Here is an 11,076-nt window from a genome sequence, read left to right as displayed (position 1 = left end):
AAGAGTTACCAGAAGTCTCACTTTTACTGGGATTGTACCTGTTTGGAGGCGCTGCCCAGTGTCCCACCCAGTTGTTCATTCTGTCCCAGTACGGTTGCCACCTCAGGGCTTCAGACCGCCTGAAACCCGGACACATTATTCAAAACGACTGGACTGTGGCTCTCCAGCATAGTTAGATGCTGGTACTTTGTTACATACAGCCCTGCGTTCGTGTCTCTCAAAGTTTACATTTAGTCCTACAGGCTGAGTGAGCAGCGTAGGTTTTTTAATGTTGTAGTACTACTTGGTTTATTTTTCTAAGAATTTAACACCCCCGACCCCTGGTGACATCACCGGTGATACACGTTTAGGGGAATCATATGGGTATGACCAGGAAGTACAGACAGGTAGGATTTTTTACATGGATCTTGCTTTACTTCATTAAGAAAAGCATTTTGGCTGTAATCTTCCTGCATTATGGTATAGCATAGCCTCTTAAACAGCTTTAGCAGGTACGTGTTTATTTTTTACTTATTTCATTCAATGTTGTATTTATGCCTCATCAGTATTTAGCTCTGTTCCTTAATTAGACACATAAAACACATATTACACTGCAGATATTAAATTGTGTGATGTATACGCTTGTGTGATGTATACGCGTGTGTGATGTATACGCTTGTGTGATGTATACGCGTGTGTGATGTATACGCTTGTGTGATGTATACGCGTGTGTGATGTATACGCTTGTGTGATGTATACACGTGTGTGATGTATACGCGTGTGTGATGTATACGCGTGTGTTATGTATACGCTTGTGTAAAGCAAAGGAATATAGAGGGCGCTAAAAGCTAAGTTCTCCACCACATTTAGTCAATTTTAGAAATTATGGAAATAAACACAATGGATTTAGGGTAACAACTTTACTATCGAATAGAATTAAAATGCAATATTATTACAATTCAATACATTTTTCTTAAGGTGGATTTATTCTAATGTTCTCGTGTTCTCATCCAAAAAGGTCACAATGCCACATATTGTATAGTGGTTTTCCTAAACCAATTTTAAAATTTAAAAAGTTTTCCAGACCCAACTGCAAATTATATGGACAATTATATTGTTAAGGTGGTACAACCAGAGGTGGTATTCCATAGTAAAATACAAAAATATATATTTTCTCTATAAGCTATAAATATCAAAAAATATATTATTATTTAAAATAGAATTGTAGTACATATGCCAAAAAGGTTAATAGTCTATTAATTTATTAAAAAATTGTAAATTTATTAAAAAATTGTAAATTTATACAGTAGGTGGGTTTCTCTATTATTAAGTCAATGCCTATTCATATAAAACCAATTTTCAACTCAAAATTATAACCAATTAGTTTTAGGTCTAAGGATGCGAATGAAACATAGCTTAGATTATTTTACGGTAACCATTGTGTGCATTGAAATACTTCACAATCATTTTGTCAGATTAATCTACAATTTAAAATAATTATTAAAATTGGGGAATTATCATTATCTTAAAATTAACCTAAAAATATATTATTATATCAATTTGTCGTATTCCACTATTAAATATTATAGCAGTTTGATACTGTTATTTATATCTTAACTCCTAAAAAAGGGGATAGGTCTATCTCTGAGTTAAGACCTTTTGGAAAAAGAGTATCAAATTTGTAAATTAATTCAGCTTCTTTCTTGAGGAGCTTACCCTCAAAGTCACCTCCTCTCCAGTCTCCTTTAACCTTACATATTCCCCAAAATTTAAAATGCTGTAGATTATTTTTATGAATTTCTCTAAAATGCTTGTATAAGTGGGTGTCTAGATTTCCTTTATCGATATTGCAGAGATGTTCTCTGATCCTATCCCGTAATAATCTAGTAGTCTCTCCAATATAAAATAAATCACATGAGCATTTCAAAAGATATATGACACCTTTGTGTGAACATCTTATGGTGTCTTTTATTTTAAAATCTACGCCTGTCCCAGTTATGTGGATGGAGCCAGTTTTACTACTGTACCTACAGGCCCTGCAGGAAAGACAGGGAAAGAAACCTTTTAGATAGTTGCCTCTAAGATCTTGATCTCTCATAGTAGTACTATCTTTCTTTAATTCACTTGGTGCAAGAATCTGCTTTAAATTTCTGGCTTTCCTAAAAATAATTTTTGGTTTGTATGCCAAAAGGTCCCCTATTAAGGGGTCTTTTTTGACTATATGCCAATGCCTCGTGATTATTTTACGAAGTACTTGATGGTCATCGTTATAGTTTGTTATTAATGCTACATCGTATTCATTCTTATTATCTCCAATAGGTGGAGTACTTTTTTCTTTATATTGTAAAAGAGAACTTCTTTCAGTTGTTTTCGCTCTGGTCACAGCTCCTACTAGTTCTTGTTCACTATAGCCTCTTTCATTAAATCTCTGTTGGAGAACATTAATTTGTGTCTCAAAGTCTATATACCTGGAACAGTTCTTTCTAACTCTAAGGAACTGACCTGTAGGTATATTGCCTTTCCATCTCTCATGGTGGCAACTTTTTTTATGTACATATCCATTACAGTCTACTTGCTTGAAATACGTTCTGGTAGCTAGACTTCCCTCATCTACAAATATTTCCAAATCCAGAAAGGAGATGGAGGTAGTACTATATTGATAGGTGAATTGGAGACCTCTATCATTATTATTCATAGCATGAAAGAAGAGTTTTAGGTTCTCCTCTGAGCCCCTCCATATAATTAATATATTGTCTATGTACCTTTTGAAGAGCACGAGGTCCGCGCCAAACTCGTGTGACCCGAGGAACTGATCCTCCCAGTCACCCATAAATAGGTTAGCATAGCTTGGCGCGAACCTCGTGCCCATCGCGGTACCCTCCAACTGAAGATAGTATTTCCCATTAAATTCAAAATAATTGTTCTCCAATATAAATTTTATTCCTTTTAAGATAAACTGTCTAAGATGTATATCCATATCCTTATCCGAACTGAGAGTATTTTCAATTGCCCTTAAGCCCTGCACATGATCTAAGACTGTGATGTCACATCCCTTTACACAGTCATAGATCATGTGCAGGGCTTAAGGGCAATTGAAAATACTCTCAGTTCGGATAAGGATATGGATATACATCTTAGACAGTTTATCTTAAAAGGAATAAAATTTATATTGGAGAACAATTATTTTGAATTTAATGGGAAATACTATCTTCAGTTGGAGGGTACCGCGATGGGCACGAGGTTCGCGCCAAGCTATGCTAACCTATTTATGGGTGACTGGGAGGATCAGTTCCTCGGGTCACACGAGTTTGGCGCGGACCTCGTGCTCTTCAAAAGGTACATAGACGATATATTAATTATATGGAGGGGCTCAGAGGAGAACCTAAAACTCTTCTTTCATGCTATGAATAATAATGATAGAGGTCTCCAATTCACCTATCAATATAGTACTACCTCCATCTCCTTTCTGGATTTGGAAATATTTGTAGATGAGGGCAGTCTAGCTACCAGAACGTATTTCAAGCAAGTAGACTGTAATGGATATGTACATAAAAAAAGTTGCCACCATGAGAGATGGAAAGGCAATATACCTACAGGTCAGTTCCTTAGAGTTAGAAAGAACTGTTCCAGGTATATAGACTTTGAGACACAAATTAATGTTCTCCAACAGAGATTTCATGAAAGAGGCTATAGTGAACAAGAACTAGTAGGAGCTGTGACCAGTGCGAAAACAACTGAAAGAAGTTCTCTTTTACAATATAAAGAAAAAAGTACTCCACCTATTGGAGATAATAAGAATGAATACGACGTAGCATTAATAACAAACTATAACGATGACCATCAAGTACTTCGTAAAATAATCACGAGGCATTGGCATATAGTCAAAAAAGACCCCTTAATAGGGGACCTTTTGGCATACAAACCAAAAATTATTTTTAGGAAAGCCAGAAATTTAAAGCAGATTCTTGCACCAAGTGAATTAAAGAAAGATAGTACTACTATGAGAGATCAAGATCTTAGAGGCAACTATCTAAAAGGTTTCTTTCCCTGTCTTTCCTGCAGGGCCTGTAGGTACAGTAGTAAAACTGGCTCCATCCACATAACTGGGACAGGCGTAGATTTTAAAATAAAAGACACCATAAGATGTTCACACAAAGGTGTCATATATCTTTTGAAATGCTCATGTGATTTATTTTATATTGGAGAGACTACTAGATTATTACGGGATAGGATCAGAGAACATCTCTGCAATATCGATAAAGGAAATCTAGACACCCACTTATACAAGCATTTTAGAGAAATTCATAAAAATAATCTACAGCATTTTAAATTTTGGAGAATATGTAAGGTTAAAGGAGACTGGAGAGGAGGTGACTTTGAGGGTAAGCTCCTCAAGAAAGAAGCTGAATTAATTTACAAATTTGATACTCTTTTTCCAAAAGGCCTTAACTCAGAGATAGACCTATCCCCTTTTTTAGGAGTTAAGATATAAATAACAGTATCAAACTGCTATAATATTTAATAGTGGAATACGACAAATTGATATAATAATATATTTTTAGGTTAATTTTAAGATAATGATAATTCCCCAATTTTAATAATTATTTTAAATTGTAGATTAATCTGACAAAATGATTGTGAAGTATTTCAATGCACACAATGGTTACCGTAAAATAATCTAAGCTATGTTTCATTCGCATCCTTAGACCTAAAACTAATTGGTTATAATTTTGAGTTGAAAATTGGTTTTATATGAATTGGCATTGACTTAATAATAGAGAAACCCACCTACTGTATAAATTTACAATTTTTTAATAAATTAATAGACTATTAACCTTTTTGGCATATGTACTACAATTCTATTTTAAATAATAATATATTTTTTGATATTTATAGCTTATAGAGAAAATATATATTTTTGTATTTTACTATGGAATACCACCTCTGGTTGTACCACCTTAACAATATAATTGTCCATATAATTTGCAGTTGGGTCTGGAAAACTTTTTAAATTTTAAAATTGGTTTAGGAAAACCACTATACAATATGTGGCATTGTGACCTTTTTGGATGAGAACACGAGAACATTAGAATAAATCCACCTTAAGAAAAATCAACTCTGATCAACTTCCACCTTAAACAGAAAAGAGCCACAACCAATGAACACACTTCAGCGGATATTTAAATTCCGTCCCGGGAACAACGAGTATCTTGAAAAAGCCCTATCTAACGGGTGAAACGCGTAGATTGTATCTGTGTTGTATCCTGCTAAGGACTCTAACTACAAATTTGAAAATCTAGGTACCTAGCTTTCTATATCTTTGCCCGCGCGTGTATCACGCTAAGTGCGGGTGTGTGAATCACTTTTATCCCCTCTGGACTGGGATCAACTTGGCACACTCCTAACGCTGGAGTAACGAGCAGTCTTCATTCACGCTGACCGGGTTCAGCCGACACCAGCAAAGGTGATCAACATTGGGAGACGCTGTTTGCCTGTGTCCAATCTCCAAAGCCGTGAGCCATAAAATCGTCAGTAAGCTACTTTGAAAAGAAAGTGTGAGTAAGAAAAAAAGATCTGATACTAAGGTGTCTTCTATCGTCTAATTCTCCCCAAAGGGGGCTATACTTTCAAAAAAAAATTTCACGCTGACCCTATCTGTCACAGTTGCAACATTTTGTGATCAGCTACTACAAGAAACTTTGTAACCACATATCAGAAATTGGGACAGACTGATTTTTTGAGTTTGACTGATACCTTTATTCACATTGTATCAAATCAAACATATGCTTAATACCTTTTTAAACATTTTTTAAGGTGGTACTCCAGTCCTTTTTATTATTTTTAATCAGGGAGACGTCCCTTTATTTTCTCTTATGTATTGAATTGTAATAATATTGCATTTTAATTCTATTCGATAGTAAAGTTGTTACCCTAAATCCATTGTGTTTATTTCCATAATTTCTAAAATTGACTAAATGTGGTGGAGAACTTAGCTTTTAGCGCCCTCTATATTCCTTTGCTTTAGATTTTAACTGTCACAGTCCTGGGGTGACTGTTCTAGAGTGGTCAAGGTTTTTCCTTTAGCAATTAGCGCCATATTTCTGTGTTTATCCTTGTTCGTATACGCTTGTGTGATGTATACGCTTGTGTGATGTATACGCTTGTGTGATGTATACGCGTGTGTGATGTATACGCGTGTGTGATGTATACGCGTGTGTGATGTATACGCGTGTGTGATGTATACGCTTGTGTGATGTATACGCGTGTGTGATGTATACGCGTGTGATGTATACGCTTGTGTGATGTATACGCTTGTGTGATGTATACGCGTGTGTGATGTATACGCATGTGTGATGTATACGCTTGTGTGATGTATACGCGTGTGTGATGTATACGCGTGTGTGATGTATACGCGTGTGTGATGTATACGCGTGTGTGATGTATACGCGTGTGTGATGTATACGCGTGTGTGATGTATATGCTTTTCACTATTTATGAAGTTGGTAATTATGCCTGATGTTTTGCATTATTTAGAATCTGAGATTTAGATGAATGATTTATTTGCTCATGTTGTGTATAGGTTGCCATGACAACGTAATGGTGCTTTTTTTCACTAGGGGGTGGTGTTATGGTCTATTTAAACTGTGTGATTCATTTGTTGTTTAACTGAGGAAGGGTAGAGTATCCACTAAACATTACGCACATAAAAGCTACTACTTTAAAAGGACCGGTAATCGCCACACCCCATTGACTACACCCCTGGCCACACCACCACACCAGGTGGTCCCAGTTTCACCTCATAAAATTATGGTAAGCCTGCCCTGTGCTACTCTCTGTTCTAGTGAAGTGTTAATACACTCTATGCTGCTCTCTGTGCTAATGAAGGGTTAATACACACTGTGCTGGTAAAGGGTTAATACACGCTGTGCAGCTCTCTGTGCTAGTGAGGGGTTAATACACACTGTGCAGCTCTGTGCTAGTGAAGGGTTAATACAAACTGCTGCTCTCTGTGCTAGTGAGGGGTTAATACACACTGTGCTGCTCTCTGTGCTAGTGAGGGGTTAATACACACTGTGCTGCTCTCTGTGCTAGTGAAGGGTTAATACACACTGTGCTGCTCTCTGTGCTAGTGAGGGGTTAATACACACTGTGCTGCTCTCTGTGCTAGTGAAGGGTTAATACACACTGTGCTGCTCTCTGTGCTAGTGAAGGGTTAATACACGCTGTGCAGCTCTCTGTGCTAGTGAGGGGTTAATACACACTGTGCTGCTCTCTGTGCTAGTGAAGGGTTAATACACACTGTGCTGCTCTCTGTGCTAATGAAGGGTTAATACACACTGTGCTGCTCTCTGTGCTAGTGAAGGGTTAATATACACTGTGCTGCTCTCTGTGCTAATGAAGGGTTAATACACACTGTGCTGCTCTCTGTGCTAGTGAAGGGTTAATATACACTGTGCTGCTCTCTGTGCTAATGAAGGGTTAATACACACTGTGCTGCTCTCTGTGCTAGTGAAGGGTTAATACACACTGTGCTGCTCTCTGTGCTAGTGAAGGGTTAATACACACTGTGCTGCTCTCTGTGCTAGTGAAGGGTTAATACACACTGTGCATCTCTCTGTGCTAGTGAAGGGTTAATACAGACTGTGCATCTCTCTGTGCTAGTGAAGGGTTAATACACACTGTGCAGTGCTGCACTCTGTGCTAGTGAAGGGTTAATACACACTGTGCTGCTCTCTGTGCTAGTGAAGGGTTAATACACACTGTGCTGCTCTCTGTGCTAGTGAAGGGTTAATACACACTGTGCTACTCTCTGTGCTAGTGAAGGTTTAATACACACTGTGCTGCTCTCTGTGCTAGTGAAGGGTTAATACACACTGTGCTACTCTCTGTGCTAGTGAAGGGTTAATACACACTGTGCAGCTCTCTGTGCTAGTGAAGGGTTAATACAGTCTGTGCTAGTGAAGGGTTAATACACACTGTGCTGCTCTCTGTGCTAGTGAAGGGTTAATACACACTGTGCTGTTCTCTGTGCTAGTGAAGGGTTAATACACATTGTGCTGCTCTCTGCGCTAGTGAAGGGTTAATGCACACTGTGCTGCTCTCTGTGCTAGTGAAGGGTTAATACACACTGTGCTGCTCTCTGTGCTAGTGAAGGGTTAATACACACTGTGCTACTCTCTGTGCTAGTGAAGGGTTAATACACACTGTGCAGCTCTCTGTGCTAGTGAAGGGTTAATACAGTCTGTGCTAGTGAAGGGTTAATACACACTGTGCTGCTCTCTGTGCTAGTGAAGGGTTAATACACACTGCTGCTCTCTGTGCTAGTGAAGGGTTAATACACACTGCTGCTCTCTGTGCTAGTGAAGGGTTAATGCACACTGTGCTGCTCTCTGTGCTAGTGAAGGGTTAATACACACTGTGCTGCTCTCTGTGCTAGTGAAGGGTTAATACACACTGTGCTGTTCTCTGTGCTAGTGAAGGGTTAATATACACTGTGCTGCTCTCTGTGTTAGTGAAGGGTTAATACACACTGTGTTGCTCTCTGTGCTAGTGAAGGGTTAATGCACACTGTGCTGCTCTCTGTGCTAGTGAAGGGTTAATACACACTGTGCTGCTCTCTGTGCTAGTGAAGGGTTAATACACACTGTGCTGCTCTGTGTGCTAGTGAAGGGTTAATACACATTGTGCTGTTCTGTGTGCTAGTGAAGGGTTAATATAATACACACACTGTGCAGCTTTATGTGCTAGTGAAGGGGTTAATATGAACTATGTAGTGTTTGTCTACTAACCAATTAACCTATTCCCTATAATTATGTAAATGAGTAGCAATTACACTTGTTAAAAACTCTGATTGGCTGCTGCTTACATGTGACTTCTCCAGTTGTTTTCTGGGAGTTGTAGTTTTGTGTTTGCCAGGCTTTTCTCCCTGCCCTCTTTGTGTGATGTCACTTCCTGTGCAGGCTGCAGCCGGGTAAGTCAGGCTGTGTGTGTTGTGTGATATAAAGTTTGTGTAACTCTCTGGGCTACTTATAAATGTGTGCAGTTGTTTCTCTGTATGGTGCTGAGTTACTGATATACACATTGCACAGATGAGAAATTATCTTTATACTAAATGCTGATCAGCTGCCAGGTAATGAGATGGTGAGCACTGTGCAACTCTCTGCTAGTGAAGGGGTTAATGCACACTGTACAACTCTGTTAGTGAAGGGGTTAATGTAAACTGTGCCACTCTGCTAGTGAAGGGGTTAATGCACACTGTGCTACTCTGCTAGTGAAGGGGTTAATGCACACTGTGCCACTCTGCTAGTGAAGGGGTTAATGCAAACTGTGCCACTCTCTGCTAGTGAAGGGGTTAATGCACACTGTGCCATTCTCTACTAGTAAAGGGGTTAATGCACGCTGTGCCACTCTCTGCTAGTGAAGGGGTTAATGCACACTGTGCCACTCTCTGCTAGTGAAGGGGTTAATGCACACTGTGCCACTCTCTGCTAGTGAAGGGGTTAATGCACACTGTGCCACTCTCTGCTAGTGAAGGGGTTAATGCACACTGTGCCACTCTCTGCTAGTGAAGGGGTTAATGCACACTGTGCCACTCTCTGCTAGTGAAGGGGTTAATGCACACTGTGCTACTCTGCTAATAAAAAGGTTAATGCACACTGTGCTACTCTGCTAGTAATTGGGTTAATGCACACTGTGCTACTCTGCTAATAAAAAGGTTAATGCACACTGTGCTACTCTGCTAGTAATTGGGTTAATGCACACTGTGCTACTCTGCTAGTAAATGGGTTAATGCACACTGTGCCACTCTCTGCTAGTAAAGGGGTTAATGCGCACTGTGCTACTCTGCTAGTAAATGGGTTAATGCACACTGTGCCACTCTCTACTAGTAAAGGGGTTAATGCACACTGTGCTACTCTGCTAATAAAAAGGTTAATGCACACTGTGCTACTCTGCTAGTAAAGGGGTTAATGCGCACTGTGCTACTCTGCTAGTAAATGGGTTAATGCACACTGTGCCACTCTCTGCTAGTAAATGGGTTAATGCACACTGTGCCACTCTCTGCTAGTAAAGGGGTTAATGCACACTGTGCCACTCTCTGCTAGTGAAGGTGTTAATGCAAACTGTACAACTCTTTGCTAGTGAAGGGGTTAATGCACGCTGTGCCACTCTGCTAGTGAAGGGGTTAATGCACGCTGTGCCACTCTGCTAGTGAAGGGGTTAATTAATGGGTGTAAGAAAAATTCTGGTTATAAAAAAGCCAGAAAAAATCTTAGATCATAGGCGCTAGTGAAAGCTTAAAATAGGTGACAATAGTGCATAAAAAATTGTTTTATATAAGTGAAACTAATGAAATGTGTATATATGTGACCCTTCAGATGAAAATAAAAATAATAAATTGGGTGAAGCCTAAAGGCTAAGAAAAAATTAAACAAGATAAAAAATATATGTGCAAAATCTGCATAAATTTAATACCAATTAAACCTTTAGTCTGTCTAATTTAGGGAGTGCAAGTTTATTGAGGAATTCTGTTACTGTATGTGCATCTGCTTGTGTGGATTTCAACTGTGCACTCAAGTTATACAAATTGCTGTAATAATCCCTGAACGCTTTCCCTATATCTTTAGGAGAATAGGCTACAGTATCACTAGTCTTTATTTTTGAGATTCTATTTGCCTAAGTGCGAGCACGGAGCTTACTGGCCAGGAGCCTATCAGCCCTATTTCCCTAGTAATAGTATAGTTTACGCAGTTTCAAGAGATTATTCTTAATTTTAAGGACCTCTTTTGCGGTAATCTCCGCCCCAATGGCTCCTATTTTAGATGCTAAAATGGGGTTGGGAGCTTTTTTATTTTCTTTTTCTAGGTTCCTGAGCTCTCCAAAGAGCTGTGCTAACGTTGCCCCACTGTCCTTCCAAATTTTTGCAGCTCTTTTAATTAGTGTCCCTCTAACAAAAGCTTTCATAGACGCCCAAAGGGTGTCATCTGCGACTGTACCATTGTCATGTAAGTCAGTATCAGTTTGTGTCACCCACGGGTCTGCTATTAGAGAGTCTTGAAGTCGCCAAGATGGGTTACCTGTATTTGGAATAGCAGGATT

At 38.9% G+C, this 11,076-nt stretch overlaps 1 protein-coding gene across 1 annotated transcript in view; it reads left to right on the top strand.

Annotated features, from left to right (window-relative positions):
• Positions 1-396: 396 nt before the first annotated feature.
• Positions 397-11,076, top strand: part of LOC128659709 (gastrula zinc finger protein XlCGF8.2DB) — a 75,942-nt gene continuing 65,262 nt past the window's right edge. The window contains exon 1 of the mRNA XM_053713280.1: positions 397-491. The gene's annotated coding sequence lies outside the window, so the exon portion shown is untranslated. The remainder of the gene's footprint in view (positions 492-11,076) is intronic.

This window comes from Bombina bombina, chromosome 5 (assembly GCF_027579735.1).
Source record: "Bombina bombina isolate aBomBom1 chromosome 5, aBomBom1.pri, whole genome shotgun sequence".
NCBI lineage: Eukaryota > Metazoa > Chordata > Amphibia > Anura > Bombinatoridae > Bombina > Bombina bombina.
This window is presented reverse-complemented; position numbering and strand designations above follow the sequence as displayed.